The sequence below is a fragment of the Chiloscyllium plagiosum genome, unplaced genomic scaffold (assembly GCF_037043375.1).
Source record: "Chiloscyllium plagiosum isolate Xiang-an unplaced genomic scaffold, Cpla_swu_hap1 HiC_scaffold_4, whole genome shotgun sequence".
In the NCBI taxonomy this organism is placed as follows: domain Eukaryota; kingdom Metazoa; phylum Chordata; class Chondrichthyes; order Orectolobiformes; family Hemiscylliidae; genus Chiloscyllium; species Chiloscyllium plagiosum.
In genome coordinates this window covers 31543636-31561525 of record NW_028270142.1, presented here as the reverse complement: position 1 = coordinate 31561525, position 17890 = coordinate 31543636, and the positions used below count along the sequence as shown (strand labels likewise).

The following is a 17890-nucleotide window of genomic DNA, read 5'->3' as shown; positions in this document are numbered from 1 at the left end:
AGCCCAGCTCATTACGGAGGGGGCTTGTCAGAACAGAATTCTAAACTTAATATTCAGTTTACTGCAATAGCTATCTCTCCATTACAAGACCAGTAGCAGGGATGTTTGATGCTTATAAAATACATATATAACAAGGCATCTGATAATGAAATTTCCACTTACAGAAAGACCAGGATATTACAAGTCATCTTATGCCCTTACAGATGTAAGTGTGCACTATTTACATAATACATTGCAGTAATTCATTAAGGCCACTCTCACAGCACCTTCCAAAACTACCAAAGAGAAGGGCAGCAAATGCATGACAATACAAACTGCAAATGATCCTCCAAATTAAAACAGCATTTGATTTCAAACTACATTGCTGTTTTTTCACTATCATTGGGTCAAAAACCAGAAGCTGCTTCCCAACTTGACAGATCGCCACCTCCTTCTGAAAATGTGTTGCTGGAAAAGCGCAGCAGGTCAGGCAGCATCCAAGGAGCAGGAGAATCGACGTTTCGGACATGAGCCCTCCTTCTCAAGACCAACCAGGGATTGTCAATAGATTGCCAGAAATTAATCTCATTATGTTGGGAACACCTTTGAAATCATGTCCATAACTGTTCCAGACCCAAGGAGGAGAACTAGCTACTTTTTTAAAAAAAAACAGACCAAAGTCATCTTGTACCTATGCTGTTAAATCTCCCAAACAAGGCCTTGACATTCTTCAAAGTATGTCAAATTCTGAAAGCCACTGGTGAAATCTAGGTTTGAGAGAAAAAAAATCTGTAGATGCTAGAATCCAAGGTAGACAAGGAGGAGACTGGAAGAACACAGCAAACCAGGCAGCATCAGGAGGTAGGGAAGTTAATGTTTCTTCAGGTAGAGTCAATGAAATATAGTTAATGACTTAATTTTAAAAGCTTTTTTGTATTTTGGTAACTGGAGCAAACAGGATTTGCACAACCTTGCATTTTATATACCTTTCAGGGAGAAATCAGAATTAGTGCAGAGGATAGAGAAATAAATTCTCACCCAGAGTTATTCAGATAAGAGTGTATCACAAGCAGCTGCTCAGTTAAATCACAGCTTGTCAAAAGAAAGCAAGTGCCAAGCAAAATGCCAAACCATATAATATTGGTATCATTGCTAATATATCTCCCCTCAGTCAGAAGTGTTGTGAAGTCAGGACTTGGACATGAGGTTCAGTCAGTGCAAGACTATGGAAGTATATTATGAAGAGAGCCACAGCCTATGCCTTCTAGTGGCCAGGAAAGATTCATAGACACCAAACACAGTTCTACTTGTGTCTTGGCCAATTATTCAATCCAATTGACTTAGTTTAATTCTACTGGATTTAAACACGCAAAGGTGGCTCAGTGATTAGCACTGCTGCCTCATAGCACCAGGGTCTCAGGTTCAATTCCAGCCTCGGGCGACTATCTGTGTGGAGTTGCACATTCTCCCAGTGTCTGCACGGGTTTCCTCCGGGTTCTCCGGTTTCCTCCCACAGACCAAAGATGTGCAAGTCAGGTGAATTGGCCGTGCTAAAGTGCCCATAGTGTTAGGTGCATTAGAGGGGAAATGGGTCTGGGTGGGTTACTCTTCAGAGGGTAGGTATGGACTGGTTGGTCCGAAGGGCTGGTTTCCACACTATAGAATCTAATCTAATCAAACTAGAGACTTTCTTTAAAGAGCACATCACTTCAGCCATATGGGTCTCTAAATTGATTAAAAACAAAAAACTTTTTTGACCCCCTGGCATCCTAACACTATTACAATAGAGTACTCTTGAAATATTATCATTGCTTCAAATGTATGTCATCTCACAGATGGTTAAATAGAATACCTCCTTGTAGGCAATAGCACTTCAGGCCAAACTGCCTTGAACTGCACAAAGAATGCTGAAAATTAGTACAGATTAATGTTAAATGTGAATTCCACACAATGGAATTTCAATGGGAAATCTGCAGCTGAGAAATGCTTAAGCCTACTTGCTAGCATCCATTCCAAATAGTACATATTCAAACAACAAACTTCCAATTCAAAATCCTACAAGAGCCAGTTAAAGCAGGGGCAAACCCCTTTCACAGGATAGGGGCTTGGAAGTGCATGGAAATACCCCATCCCCAGTGGGAAAGGGGGAAATCACACAATACGATATCCCAAAGACGAAACGGGAAAAGAAACCGCATCATCGCCTCCACCCCAAAACAACGGGGGGAAAAAGGAGGGGGCCAATACAATAATACCCCTCCAAGAGGGAGAGAAAAACACATCGACCATCTCATCCCAACCAAATTGGAGGAAAGACAGGTTGAAGAGGGAGGGGGTCTCTCTTCTGTCCCCGCCCCACCCGAAGGAAGGGATCGCGCGCAGTGGGACCAACCGTCAACTCGGAGACATTTCGTGACCTCAGACGGCGTCAGGACATTGAAATGCTCACCGGTCACGGCACCGAAGAAATGAGAGATCAGCCACTGCCACTAAATGCAGATCGCTCACCAGCCACTCTGACTCTACCCCCGCCCCGCCCGTCCGATCACTGTTAATATGGCGGAAGATGGAACAACGCTCGTCAGAAGGGCAGGGCGGGGCGGGATTAGTGCAGTGAGCGGAACTGGCGTGTCGTGTGTAACGTCACCACGGATGAACACTTCCGGAACCATGCTGACACCTAACTGGCGTCACGTGTATGTTTTACACAAGGAGGTTGTCAAGTAGTGCGTTTTGTGGAGTGTACAGTATTTTTCGGAAAGCAGCGTCATTCCTTTTATATCAGATTCACCTCACTTACGCTGATGAAAACAGATTGGTTCCGGGGTGGGGTGGTCATCGTCATGTGTGCGCCGCGCCAGTCTTTTCATTTTCAATTTATAACCGTCCAAAGTTGATATTCTATTCTACCATAAGGTCTTCCATCCATAGCCTCTCTCACTAATCTGTTTACTATTAAGATGTACCCTGCCTTTGGTTATATCAATGTTTACATTCATTCCAACATAATGCCTGCTGTTACTGGACTATCTGGTCGCTCTTGAAAAGGAAGAATATTAATACAGAAGTTAATGAGCGGAAATACAAATTGAATTAGGAAGTGAAGCAGAAAAGATCTGAAAACAATTATTAATAAGTCATGTGGTATACTCGGAGGATTGGCTTGATCGGAAAGAATGGATCTTATGCAAGCAAAAGCAAAGGAGATAAGTGGCACTCAGTATAAATGACTGAAAACAACAGTTGAGGATGAAGTGGTATTAACAACGCAAAATGAAATAAGAAAACATGAAAAAAATGTGCAAAAATTAAAAACCTCGCAAGATTGAGCTAGAGGAAAGTAACACTGATTTTGTTGGGCCAGAAATACTCGAGAGTGAAATCAAAGCCTCCACAAATTAGGTTAAAAACTGAAAAGCACTCGGAGATGATGGAATTCCTTTTTAAGTTGATTGAAAACAAGTGACATCAATACTATATTTACTAAACAAGATATTACTGAAGAGGAGAAAGAATGAAGGATTTCATGTAGACATAAATAATCACCTAAAAAAGAAATCAAAAGCATTCCAATGTTCAAACTTTCATGTGATATAACTGATTGTCCGCACAAAGGTAAAAAGGCAAAGAATGGCAGAAAGAAATGGACAGAGAAGCAGTCAGCATATTATTAAGGAGATGCAGTTTAGTAATTTGGACAGGAAGTATATGATAGTTTTATATATTGTGAAGAAGTATTCAATTGGGTTAACTGAATTAGGCTCTTGACAGGGCTGAATGATACTTAAATAGACTGTAGAGATAGACGGTTTGTAAGAAATCTGTATGTGAAACAAAAAGCAAGCCAGCGTATAGTAACAGAAAGTCAGAACAATGTGTAATTGGAAGATCAGTCTGACGGGTGTTTCTTCAATGCAGATTATAAATGAAGCATTTCATGACAGAATCTGGCATTAAATGGAAGGGGAGGAAATTATATAATTTAGCTTTACTGATGATAAAGCGTTTGATGGAAGTACAGAAGTTTCACAGAATAGGCAGCTACAAGAACACCATAAAATAAGACACGGGTGTAGAAATAGGGCATTCAGCACATCAAATCTGTTCTACTATTCAATTATGGCTGTTTTGTTTCTCAATCCCATTCTCCTGCCTTCTCCCGTAATGCTTGATCCCCTTACTAATCGAAACACTAGTTATTTCAGTCTTAAATGCACCCGCCACAGCCTTCTACGGCAATTAGTTCCAAAGATTCATCACCCTCTGGCTGAAGAAAGTCCTCTCCATCTCAGTTCTAAAAGGATGTCCCTTCATTCTAAGGCTGTGCCCTCGAGTTCTAATCTCTCCTACAAGCAGAGTCATTTTCTCCACATCCATTTAATGCAGGCCTCTCAATATTCTAAGTTTCAGTCAGATTCCTCTAATCTTTTTAAACTCCATTGAGTACAGACCTGGAGTCCTCAACTATTCCTCATATGACAAGCCCTTCGCCCCTGGGCTTATTCTTGTTAACATCCTCTGGGTCACCTTCATTGCTGGCACATCATTCCTTTGATATGGGGCCAAAACAGCCCACAGTATTTCAAATGCTGTCTGACCAGAGCCTTATATAGTCTCAGCAGTACATCTCTACTCTTGTATTCTAGCCCTCTTGAAATAAATGCAAACATTGCACTTGCCTTCCAAACTGCCTTATTAACCTTAAGAGAATCCAGAACTAGGACTAGTCCCTTTACGCTTCATATTTCCAAAGCCTTTCCCCATTTAGAAAATAGTGCCTCAAATATTCCTAACAAAGTGCATAACCTCACACTTTCCCACACTGTATTCCATCTGCTATTTCTCTGTAGTCCAGTGGCCCTTCCTCAGTTCATTAACCCAAAACGTTAACTCTGATTCCTCTCCACATTTGCTGCTGGACCTGCTGAGCTTTTCCAGCAATTTCTGTCTTCTGCAGTTCTTTCATTTTCTATAATTTCCTGTCTTTAGCTTAGACTAGATTACCTACAATGTGGAAACAGGCCCTTCGGCACAACAAGTCCAAACCAACCCTTCGAAGAGCAACCCATCCAGACCCCTTCCTCTACATTTACCCCTGCACCTAACACTATGGGCAATTTAGCATGGCCAATTCACCTAACCTGCACATCTTTGGACTGTGGGAGGAAACCGGAGTACCCGGAGGAAACCCGCACAGACACAGGGAGAATGTGCAAACTCCACACAGACAGTTGCCCGAGGTGGGAATTGAACCTGGGTCCCTGGTGCTGTGAGGCAGCAGTGCTAACCACTGAGCCACCGTGCCACCCTAACCTCTGCCTCCTTTTGTAAACAGGGTGTTACATTAACCATTTTCCAATCCTCTGGGACCTTCCCTGACTCCTGTGATTCCTGAAAGATCACCACCAATGTCTCCACAATCTTCACAGCAATCTCCTTCAGAACTCTGAGGTATAGTCCATTTGGAACATGTGATTTATCCACCTTCAGATCTTTCAGCTTACCCAACACCTCCTGATGATCTTGAAATTCTGTGATACTCGTCTCTTCCACTGTGAATACTGATGCAAAGTACTATTCAGTTCCTCCGCCATTTAGAGTCATAGAGATGTTCAGCACGGAAACAGACCCTTCAGTCCAACCCGTCCATGCCGACTAGATATCCCAACCCAATCTAGTCCCAACTGCCAGCACCCGGCCCATATTCCTCCAAACCCTTTTTATTCATGTACCCATCCAGCTGCCTTTTTCTTTGTTTCCAATTACTATCTCTTCAGTCATGTTTTTCAGCAGTCCAATGTCCACACTTGTTTCTGTCTTAGCCTATATAGATATGTGGAAAAAAGTCCTTGCAGTATTTTCTAATATTATTAACTACCTTACACTCATGTTTCATCTGTCCTGTCCTTATTACTTTTGTAGTAGAGCTCTTTTTTTAAAAGGTTTTCCAATCCCCTGGTTTCCCACCAATCTTCAGCACATTATATGCTTTTTCTTTTGCTTTTATGCTTTCCCTAACTTTCATTGTCAGCCCTCATCGGACCCTTAGTATGTTACTTCTTCCTTGGGATGAACTTCTGCTGTGCGTCGCACAAGAATATTGTGTCCAATTCTGATCTCCTTTCTGTTGGAAGGATGTTTTGAAACTTGAAAGGGTTCAGAAAAGATTTACAAGGATGTTGCCAGCGTTAGAGGATTTGAGCTATAGGGAGAGGCTGAATAGACTAGGGGTCGGAGGCTGAGGGGTGACCTTCTCGAGATTTATAAAATCATGAAGGGCATGGACAGGATAAATAGACTAAGTCTTTTCCCTGGGGTGGGGGAGTCCAGAACTCAAGGGCATAGGATTAGGGTGAGAGGGGAAAGATATAAAAGAGACCTATGGGGCAACGTTTTCATGCAGAGGGTGGTACATGTATGGAATGAGCTGCCAGAGGAAGTGATGGAGGCTAGTGTAATTGCAACATTTTAAAGGCATCTGGCAGGTGGGATTAGATTGGGTTGGGATATCTGGTCGGCATGGATGAGTTGGACCAAACGGTCTGTTTCCGTACTGTACATTTCTGTGACTCTAAATATCTGCCATTGCAACTCCACCATCTTCCCTGCTAGGTTCTCCTTGCAATCAACTCTGTCCAGCTTCTTCCTCATCTTTGTAGTTATCATTACTCAACTGTTCCATCTGATTCCACCCTCTTCCTCATATTATGGTCATTGCTCCCTATGGGTTGCTTCAGCTTAAGCTCCCTAATCAAGTCTGCCTCATTGTGCATCACCAAATCTGGAATTGTCTGTTCCCTAGTGAGCTCTGACACACGTTGCTCCAAAAAATTATCTCGTAGACATTCGATTAATTCCTTTTCGTGGGATCCGCTACCATCCTGATTCCCCAGTGCACCCGCATATTGAAGTCCCCCAGGATTATTGTAATAGTGCCTTTCTTACAAGGCTTTCCTATCTCCTGTTTTATTTTCTGCCCCACATCACGACTACTACTAGGAGGTCTTTACGCAATTCCCATCAGGGTCTTTATTCCTTTGCATTCTTCTACTATATCCACACAGATTCTACACCTTCTGACTATGTATTACTTTTGCTATCCATTTCATTTCATTTCTTCCTAGCAAGGCAATTCCACCCGCTCTGCTTATCTGCCTGACATACAGTCATAGAGATGTACAGCACAGAAACAGTTCAACTCATCAATGCCGACCAGATATCTGAAATGAATGTAGTCCGGTTTGTCAGAATTTGCCATATCCCTTTAAACTCTTCCTGTTCATATACCCATCCAGATGTCTTTTCAATGTTGTAATTATACCAGTCTCCACCACTTCCTCTGGCAACTCATTCCATACATGCACCACTCTTTGCATGAAAAAGCTGACCCTTAGGTCTCTTTGAGATCTTTCCCCTCTCACCTTAAACCAATGCCTCTCATTCTGAACTCCCCCAGCCCAGGGAAAAGACCTTATCTATTTACTGTAACCATGCGCCTCATGATTTTAAAAACCTCTATAAGGATCACCCCCTCAGCTTCCAACGCTCCAGGGAAAACAGTCCCATGCTTTCAGCCTCTCCCTATAGCTCGAATCCTCCAACTCTGGCAACATCCTTGTAAATCTTTTCTGAACCTTTTCAAGTGTCACAACATCCTCCTATAGAGAGGAGACCAGCACTGAACACAAAATTCTATAAGTGTCCTAACTAATGTCCTGTACAGCCGCAACATGACCTCCCAACTCCTACTCAACACTCTGACCAATAAAGGAAAGCACCCTAAATGTCTTCTTCACTGTCCTATCTACCTGAGACTCCACTTTCAAGGAACTATGAACCTGCACTCCGAGGTCTCTTTGTTCAGCCACACTCCCCTGTTCTTTACCATTAAGTGTGGAAGTCCTGCTCTGATTTGCCTTTCCAAAATGCAGTACCTCTCATTTATCTAAATTAAACTCCATCTGCCACACCTCGGCCCATTGGCCCATCTGATCAAGATCCTGTTGTACTCTGAGGTAACCTTTGCTATCCAAGATATCACCAAGATATCACATCCACGTCATTTACATAAATGATGAAAATTAGTGGACCCAGCACTGATCGTTGTGACACTCCACTGGACATAGACCTCCAATCTGAAAGGAACCCTTTACCACCAGTTTTCAGTCTTCTAATTTCGAGCCAGTTCTGTATCCAAATGGCTAGTTCTCCCTGCATTCCATATGATCTAACTTTGCTAACCAGTCAACCATGTAGAACCTTGTCAAAAGTCTACTGAAGTCCATATAGATCACGTCCACCGCTCTTCCCTCATCAATCCTAATGGTTACTTCTTCAAAATGCAATATGTCTCATTTATCTAAATTAAACTCCTTTTGCCACATCTCGGCCCATTGGCCCATCTGATCAAGATCCTGTTGTAATCTGACGTGACCTTTGTTGTTCAAGATATCACCAATTTTGGTGTCATCTGCAAACTTACTAACCATACCTGCTATATTCACATCCAAGTCATTTGTATAAATGACAAAAAATAGTGGACCCAGCACTGATCCTTGTGGCACTCCGCTGGTCATACACCTCCAATCTGAAAAGCAACCCTCTACTACGAGCTTTCAGTCTTCTAATTTCAAGCCAGTTCTGTATACAAATGGCTAGATCTCCCTGTATTCCATGTCATCTGACCTTGCTAAACAGTCTACCGTGCAGGACCTTGTTGAACGCCTTACTGAAGTCTACATAGATCAGATCCACCATTCTGCCTTCATCAATCCTCTTTGTTATTTCTTCAAAAAAGCCCAGGTTCATGAGACACGATTTCCCATGCATAAAGCCATGTTGAGTATCTCTAACCAGTCCTTGCTTTTCCAAACACTCACACATCCTGTTCCTCAGGATTTCTTCCTTTGAGTACTACACCACCACTCTTTCCTGCCTATCTGTCCTTCTGAATAGTCTGATACCCCTTGATATTTAATTCCTAGTCATGATCACCCTGCAACCATGTCTCTTGTAATGGTTACTAAATCATACCCATTCACAGCGATTTGTGCCAACAACTCATTTACCTTGTTTTGAATGCTGCAAACATTCAGGTAAAGTTCCCTTATGCTAGGTTGTATACCTTCTTTTTGAATCCTAACACCTCTGCCAGAAGAACTTTTGTTTTTAAACATTCTCACTTTTCTGTCACTACGTGGTTTACATTCATATTAGTGCTACACTGCTCAGCTGCTTTTTATTTACTATCTTGGTTCTTTTTTTTCTTAAGCCCTCACCCACTCTAGCTAACTCAGAGCTCCCCTTAGGTTCCCATCCCCTACCAAACTACTTTAAAGTTCACTCAACAGTGCTAGCAAAACCACCCACAAAAATATTGGTCCTGTCACTGTTTGGATGAAGACCGTCCCTTTTGAACAGGTCCCACTTTCCCCAGAAACTATCCCAGTTATTCAGAAATCTAAAGCCCTCCCTCCTATAACACCTCCCCAGCCACAAATTAAACAGTCTAATCTGCCAATTCCTCACCTCACTAGCACTATCGAGTGCTAATCATCAAACTGGTTTTCCCTGGATGGTGTCAAGCTTCCTGAATTGTTTGAGCTGCACCCATCCAAATGACTGGAGAGTATTCCACCTCACTCCTGACTTGTACATTGTAGATCTAGGACAGGATTACTCACTGCAGGATTCCTAGCCTCTGACCTGTTTCATCCACAGAATTTGTATGGCTGTCCCATTCAGTTTCTGGGCAATGGTAACACTCAGAATATTGATAGTGGGAGATTCAACTCCTGTAATACCATTGAACATCTTTGGGGTGATGGTTAGATTTTGTCTTCCTGGAGATGGCCATTGCTTGACACTTATCAACCTAAACCTAGATATTGTTCGGGTCTTGCTGCATTTGGACAGGGACTACTTTAGTGTCTGAAGAGTTATAAATGATATTGAACATTGCCCAAACATTGCCATTTCTGACCTTATGATGAAGCAGCTGGAGATGTTTAGACCTAGACATTTTATTCCCCATGGAAGTCCTGCAATGATATTGTGCAACTGAGATATTGATTCTCCAATAACAACCATCTTCATTTGTATAGTGTACAAGACATATCATTGAAAATGCAAAATAAACTAATGGGAATTTGAGCAAGCTCTGCTTTAACCTCTACAGCTAATGTGAGTAATCTGCATGAGGCTGGATAGTCATGACAATTGGCTGAAAACTTCGAGAGGAAATGAGCTGTATGCTCAGCATTGTTCTTATCTCTCACTGAATGGAACAAAAGGGAACTGTGTAACAACACAGTAACCATCAAAATCCATTCATTGAATATGCCAGTACAATGCAATTTGAAACTGAACACAAAACTCTGGTAAGCAAAGCTCTTTGATTTTACAGGAAGCCTCTAAATTATCCTTAAAACCAGTTCCGTTATTGGAACAGGAAGCTTTATTTGCTGTCACTACTTAAACTACTCTTAGTTAGAATTCATTTCTTTCTATAAACATTCCATGTATAAACTGGATTACTTCATGTTTTTTTCTTTGACTCCAAATTTAATGTCTAATTTCAAAACTAACCTCTATGCATTTTATTCCACATATTTTTGTTTCCAATGGCTTTGGCTGTAATATATGGCATTAACAACCAGAGATTTTACTCATGTGGACCCTATAACTCTTAAGTCCAATAGAACTAAACACAGCAGGATTGAAGTTGCTGGATTGGGGCAAATGGTCACTGAAACCCAAACCTCTCAGGTTTCCTAATGTTTGAACAGCCCGTTGATTTTGCAACATGACAACAAGGCAGAAAAGGCAACCTATCCAGCCGCGTTAAAAGGTAATTTAAGTTATTAACAAGTATTTGTTAACAGCTTCTTCAGGTGTTTCCTTCTCACTGCTGGCAGCAGAAACACTGCAGATTTGCCAGTAGCTATAAATGGTTGGGTACGCTGCACAGTGAGGATTCAATATGGACCAAAATTAAAGCAGATTTGAAGGAGAAAAAGAACAAGCCAACATTTAAGTGCAGCCCCTTTTTATGGCTACCTTTCTATTTATGTGCTTTGGCTTAGTCTTTAATTTTCTTTTGCATCTGTTTAGGAAAGATGGGATTGCTTAGGACTATATTCACTGGAGTTTAAAAGGATGGAGTGGCATGTTACATAGAAGCCTATAATATTCTAACAGCACGAGATAAGATAAATGCAGGAAGGATGTTCCAAATGATTTTTCAGAACCAGGGGTCACAGTCTAAGGATATGGCTAAGGAGATGAGAAATGTCTTCACAAGAGAGTAGTGAGCCTGTGGAGTTCTCTACTACAGAAAGTGATTGAGGGAAACATATTGAATGTTTTCATGTAGTTACATATAATTCTTAAGGCTGAAGGGATTAAAGGCCATGGGGAATATGAGCAGTGAGGCGCTAATTTACAAAACAGAACCAAAAAGAATAATCTGCAGACTACTCGCTGAGCCAAGAGTTAATTGGCACAGGGTTGAAAATGTGTTGCTGGAAAAGCGCAGCAGGTCAGGCAGCATCCAGGGAACAGGAGAATCGACGTTTCGGGCATAAGCCCTGAAGAAGGGCTTATGCCCGAAACGTCGATTCTACTGTTCCCTGGATGCTGCCTGACCTGCTGCGCTTTTCCAGCAACACATTTTCAGCTCTGATCTCCAGCATCTGCAGACCTCACTTTCTCCTCAAAGATTTCAACCTTAATTGGCACAGGGTCAACACGATTAAAGCGGTGAAAGCATGCCTCAAAGATTGGTGTGGGAGAAACAGGTTCAAATTCATGGGACATTGGTGCTGGGAAAGTAGTGAGGAAGGGTAGAGCTGTTCTGATGGGATAGGCTCCACAGAATCCTGATGAATCACAGAACTAAGGCTGTGGATAGGTCTTTAAACTAAATTGTGGGGAGGGTAGGATCAGTTGCATTGAAAATTATAAAAATGTTTAAGGGGAAGGGAAGGGCTCAGCAGAAGTTATTGAAGTTTCCAGAAAAAAGTAATAAGACAGAGAATACCGAAAGGCTGAGGAATCTCATTTCACACACAACAGATAAGGGGATAACTCTAAAAAAAGGAAGCAATAAATGCAGAACTGAGATAAAGTAAATGATCTTTTAGCATGGATTGAAATTAGCAGGTATAACGCGTCAGTATCACAGAGACACAGCTGCAAGGGGATCAGGTCTGGGAACTAAATATCCTAGGATACATGTCCAATTGAAACTGCAGGCCAATGTGGTGCCATTATTTAAGAAAGGCGGCAAGGAAAAGGCAGGGAACTACAGACCAGTGAGCCTGTCATTGGTGGTGGGCAAGTTGTTGGAGGCAATCCTGAGGGATAGGATTTACAGGTATTTGGATAGGCAAGGACTGATTAGGGAAGGTCAGCATGGCTTTGTGTGTGGGAAATCATGTCTCACTAACTCAATTGAGCTTTTTGAAGAAGTAATCATTAGGATTGATGAGGGAAGAGCGGTGGACGTGATCTATATGGACTTCAGTAGACTTTTGACAAGGTTCTACATGGTTGACTGGTTAGCAAAGTTAGATCACATGGAATGCAGGGAGAACTAGCCATTTGGATACAGAACTGGCTCGAAATTAGAAGACTGAAAGCTGGTGGTAAAGGGTTGCTTTTCAGATTGGAGGTCTATGTCCAGTGGAGTGCCACAAGGATAAGTGCTGGGTCCACTCATTTTCGTCATTTATGTAAATGATGTGGATGTGAGTATAGCAGGTATGGTTAGTAAGTTTGCAGATGACACCAAAATTGGTGATATCTTGGGCAGCAAAAGTTACCTCAGAGTACAACAGGATCTTGATCAGATGGGCCAATGTGTGGCAGATGGAGTTTAATTTAGATAAATGAGAGGTACTGCATTTTGGAAAGGCAAATCAGAGCAGGACTTCTACACTTAATGGTAAAGAACAGGGGAGTGTGGCTGAACAAAGAGACCTCGGAGTGCAGGTTCATAGTTCCTTGAAAGTGGAGACTTAGATAGATCGGTAGATAGGACAGTGAAGAAGGCATTTAGTATGCTTTCCATTATTGGTCAGTGCATTGAGTAGAGGAATTCAAAGTCAAGAGTGTGGTGCAGGAAATGCACAGCAGGTCAGGCAGCATTTGAGGAGTAGAATGAAGGGCTTATGCCCGAAACATCGATTCTCCTTCTCCTCGGATGCTGCCTGACCTGCTCTGCTTTTCCAGCATCACACTATCGACTCTGATCTCCAGCATCTGCGGTCCTCACTTTCTCTTAAAGGAATTGGAAGGACATATTGAGACTATACAGCACATTGGTTAAGACACTTTTGGAATACTATGTTCACTTCTGGTCTCCCTGCTATAGGAAGGATATTGTGAAACCTGAAAGGATTCAGAAAAGATTTACAAGGATATTGCCAGAATTGAAGGATTTGAGCTAAAGGGAGAGGCTAGATAGGCTAGGGCTATTTTCCCTGGAGTATTGGAGACTGATGGGTGACCTTAAAGAGATTTATAAAATCATGAGAGTCATGGATAGGGTGAATAGCCAAGGTCTATTCCCCAGGGTAGCAGACTCCAAAACTAGAGGGCATAGATTTAAGGTGAGAGGGGAAAGTTATAAAAGGAACCCAAGGGGCAACTTTTTTATGCAAAGGGTGGTGCGTGTTTGGAATGAGCTGCCAGAGGAAGTGGAGACTGGGACAATTACAAGAAGGCATTTTGATGGGTATATGAAAAGGAAGGGTTTAGAGGGATATGACCAAATGCTGGCCAATGGGACTAGATTAATTTAGGATATCTGGTCAGCATGGATGAGTTGGACCAAAGGATCTGTTTCCATGTTTTCACAGCTCTATGACACTGATATTTAAAGGTGACATCCAAGAGGTGATATAGGTGAAAATATGGATGAATCAATATGGGTGGAAATTCAAAACAGGGGAAAGGTCACTGATTGGTGTAGTCTGTAGGGGCACGCAACAAAGAAATAACTGATGCATATAAAAATGATGCAACAATTATCATGGGGGATTTTACTCTACATATTGATTAGTCAAATCAAGTCAATCAAAGCAGCCTTGAGGAGGGGTTTGTGGAATGTATCTGCAATAGTTTCCTCAAACAGTGTGTAATGAAACCCACGAGGGAGAAAGCTATCCTGGATCTGGTCCTGTGTAATGAGACAGGAATAACTTATGATCTCATAGTTAAAGATCCTCTTAGAAGCATCGATTCCAGTATGGTTGAACTTAAAATACACGTGGAGGGAGAGAAGGTCAAATCCAATATTTGCATTTTGTGTTTAAAAAAGACTACAAGGGAATGAGGAGGATTGGCTAAGGTAGATTAGGAGCAAAGACAATATGGTGAGACAGTTAAGGAACCTCAATGACTTTCAAAGCAACTTTTCAGTGCTCAGTATAAGTATATACCAGTAAAAAGGAAGGACTGTAGGAAAAAGGATAATCAGTCATGGATAACTAAGGAAATGAATAAGGGTATCAAATTAGAAGCTAATGTATACAAAGTGGCAGAGATTAGTGGGAAACTAGAGGATTGGGAAATCTTTAACCATCAACAGAAAGCCATGAAAAAAAAAATGGCAAAATGGATTATGAGGGTTAACTAGCTCAGAATTTAAAAACAAATAGCAAAAGTTTGGACAAATATATAAAATTAAAAAGAATGGCTGAGGTAAACATTGATCCTTTAGAGGATGAGAAAGGGGATTTAATCATGGGAAATGAGAAAATGGCTGAGGTGTTGAGCAGTATTTTGTGTCCGTCTTCACAATGGAAAATACAAATAACATGCTAATAATTGATGACAAGGAGACTATGGCAGATGAGAACCTAGAAACAATCATTATCACAAAAGAGATAGTTTTGGGCAACCTAATGGGGCTAAAGGTGGACAAGTCTCCTGTCCCTGATGGAATGCATCTCAGAGTACTAAAGAGATGACAGGGGAAATAGCAAATGCACTCGTGGTAATTTACCAAAATTCGCTGGACTCTAGCATGGTTCCAGCAGATTGGAAAACAGCAAATGTGATGCCACTGTTGAAAAAAGGAGGTAGACAAAAAGCAGGTAACTGTAGGTCTGTTAGCTTAATTTCTGTACTGGGGAAAATGATTATCTGTAATCAAGGAAGAAAAAGCAAAACATCTAGATAGAAATTATCCCATCAGGCAGACACAGCATGGGTTCATGAAAGGCAGATCATGTTTAATTAATTTACTAGAACTCTGAGGATGTTACGAGTGCGGTGGACAACAGGGAACCGATGGATGAGGTGTATCTGGATTTCCAGAAGGCATTAAACAAGGTGCGATACAGAAGGTTACCGCATAAGATCAATGTACTAAGTAATGATTAGCATTGGTAGAAGATTGGTTAACGAACAGAAAGCAAAGAGTGGAAATAAATGGGTGTTTTCCTGGTCAGTGATCAGTGGCTAGTGGTTGCCTCAAGGATCAGTGTTGGGACTGCATTTGTTTACAATCTACATAGATGAGTTCGAGTTGGGGACCAAGCGTAGTGTGTCAAAGTTCATAGCTGACACTAAGATGAGTGATAGAGCAAAGTGTGCAGAGGACACTGAAAGTCTGCAAAAGGATATAGACAGGTTAAGTAAATGGACAAGGGTCTGACAGATGGAGTACAATGTTGGTTAGTGTGAGGTCATCCATTTCAGTAGGAATAACAGCAAAATGGACTATTATTTAAATAGTGCAAAATTGCAGCATGGTGCTGTGCAGGGACTTGGGTGTCCTTATATGTGAATCACAAAAAATTGGTTTGCAGGTGCAACAGGTAATTAAGGCAGCAAATGGAATATTGTCCTTCACTGCTGAAGAGACGGAGTTTAGAACCAGGGAGGTTATGCTGCAGCTGTATATGGTGCTGGTCAGGCCACATGTGGAGTACTGTGTACAGTTTGGGTCTCCTAACTTGACAAAGGAGGTACTAATATTGGAAGGGGGTACAGAGGAGGTTGACTAGTTTGATGCTGGAGCTGAGAGGGTTGGCTTGAGATTGAGTAGACTGGGACTATACTTATTGGAAATTATAAGAATGAGGAGGATCTTATAGAAACATATACAATTATGAAGGAACTGGATAAGAAATAGGTGAAACTAAAACTTTTAAGCACAGCTTAAATTGACATTGACTATGGTATGACTTTTAAAAAAAATTGACAGAGGTTACCACATATTATTGATAAATGCAAACTTGCTATTGAAAACTTACTGAATAACCCTATTTCTGGCTGAAAATTATATATTCTGCAACTCAAATTGTTCCTCATCAGTAATTTTTGGCAAGACGCAAGCTTAGGTACAAAGCAGTTTAAACTATAATATAGAGACAAGTTTATACTCACAAACCTTATTGAATTCTTTGAGAAGGTGACTAAGGAGGTGGACGAGGGTAAAGTGGTAGATGTGGTGTATATGGATTTTAGTAAGGCATTTGATAAGGTTCCCCATGGTAGGCTACTGCAAAAAATAAGGAGGTATGGCATTGAGGGTGAGTTGGTGGTTTGGATTAGGAATTGGCTGGCTGAAAGAGGGTAGTAGTTGATGGTAAAGGTTCATCTTGGAGTGCAGTTACTAGCGGTGTTCCGCAAGGATCTGTTTTGGGACCATTGCTGTTTGTCATTTTTATAAATGACCTGGAGGAGGGGATAGAAGGTTGGGTGAGCAAGTTTGCAGATGATACGAAAGTCGGTGGAGTTGTTGACAGTGAGGAAGCATGTGTCAGGTTACAGCAGGATATAGATAAGCTGCAGAGCTGGGCAGAAAGGTGGCAAATGGAGTTCAATGTGGGTAAGTGTGAGGTGATTCACTTTGGTATGAGTAACAAAAAGATGGGGTACTTGGCTAATGGTCGGATACTTGGTAGTGTGGAAGAGCAGAGGGATCTTGGGCGTACTGGCTTTTATTGGGAGAGGAAGTGAGTTCTGGAGTCCTGAGGTCATGTTGCAGTTGTATAAGACTCTGGTGCGGCCGCATCTGGAGTATTGTGCAGTTTTGGTCGCCATACTATCGGAAGGATGTGGAGGCACTGGAACGGGTGCAGAGGAGGTTTACCAGGATGTTGCCTGGTATGGTAGGAAGATCGTATGAGGAACTTGGGGCCGTTTTCATTGGAGAAAAGAAGGTTTAGGGGTGACTTGATAGAGGTATACAAGATGATTAGGGGTTTAGATAGGGTTGACCATGAGAACCTTTTTCCACATATGGAGCTATTACGAGGGGACATAGCTTTAAATTAAGGAGTGGTAGGTATAGGACAGATGTTAGGGGTAGATTCTTTACTCAGCAAGTTGTGAGTTCATGGAATGCCCTGCCAGTAGCAGTGGTGGACTCTCCCTCTTTATGGGCATTTAAACGGGCATTGGATAGGCATATGGAGGATAGTGGGCTCGTGTAGGTTAGGTGGGTTTGGATCGGCGCAACATCGAGGGCCAAAGGGCCTGTACTGCGCTGTATTTTTCTATGTTTTATGTAGGTTGACATTTAAGTGTAGTACTGAGTGAGTGCTGCACTGTCAGATCTATCAGATGTGATGTTAAACTGTGAATCACATTTACCTCTGGTAGATGTAAAGGATAGGACAGTACTGTTTAAAAAGTAGGGAGTTGTCTGTGGTTTTTCTACCAACAGTTATTCTTCAATTTGTTGTGGGATCTTTAGGTGTGTTAATTCATCACTGCAGTTCCTATGTTATAGTATATTTGGAAAGTATTTAACTGATCATAAATCACTTTAAAGCAAGAAGTGCTTAGCAGCTAAGAATTTTAGAAAGAGATGTGTGTAACACAGAGAAGGGATCAGAAAGACAGGACCTAATATCCTCCTCTCATCCGAGGCACGTAGCAACCAGATATTGGG

General features: G+C 41.7%; 1 protein-coding gene across 3 annotated transcripts in view; it reads right to left on the bottom strand.

Moving 5' to 3' along the window:
• The window catches only part of LOC122549313 (ras-related protein Ral-A), a 52325-nt gene extending 49744 nt beyond the window's left edge, over window positions 1–2581 (bottom strand). The window contains exon 1 of one of the 3 annotated variants that reach the window (XM_043688921.2): window positions 2429–2581. The gene's annotated coding sequence lies outside the window, so the exon portion shown is untranslated. Of the gene's footprint in view, window positions 1–2371; window positions 2391–2428 lie in introns of those variants that run through there. The other 2 variants (XM_043688922.2, XM_043688923.2) reach the window with 2 other exon arrangements.
• Between the last annotated feature and the right edge of the window lie 15309 nt (window positions 2582–17890).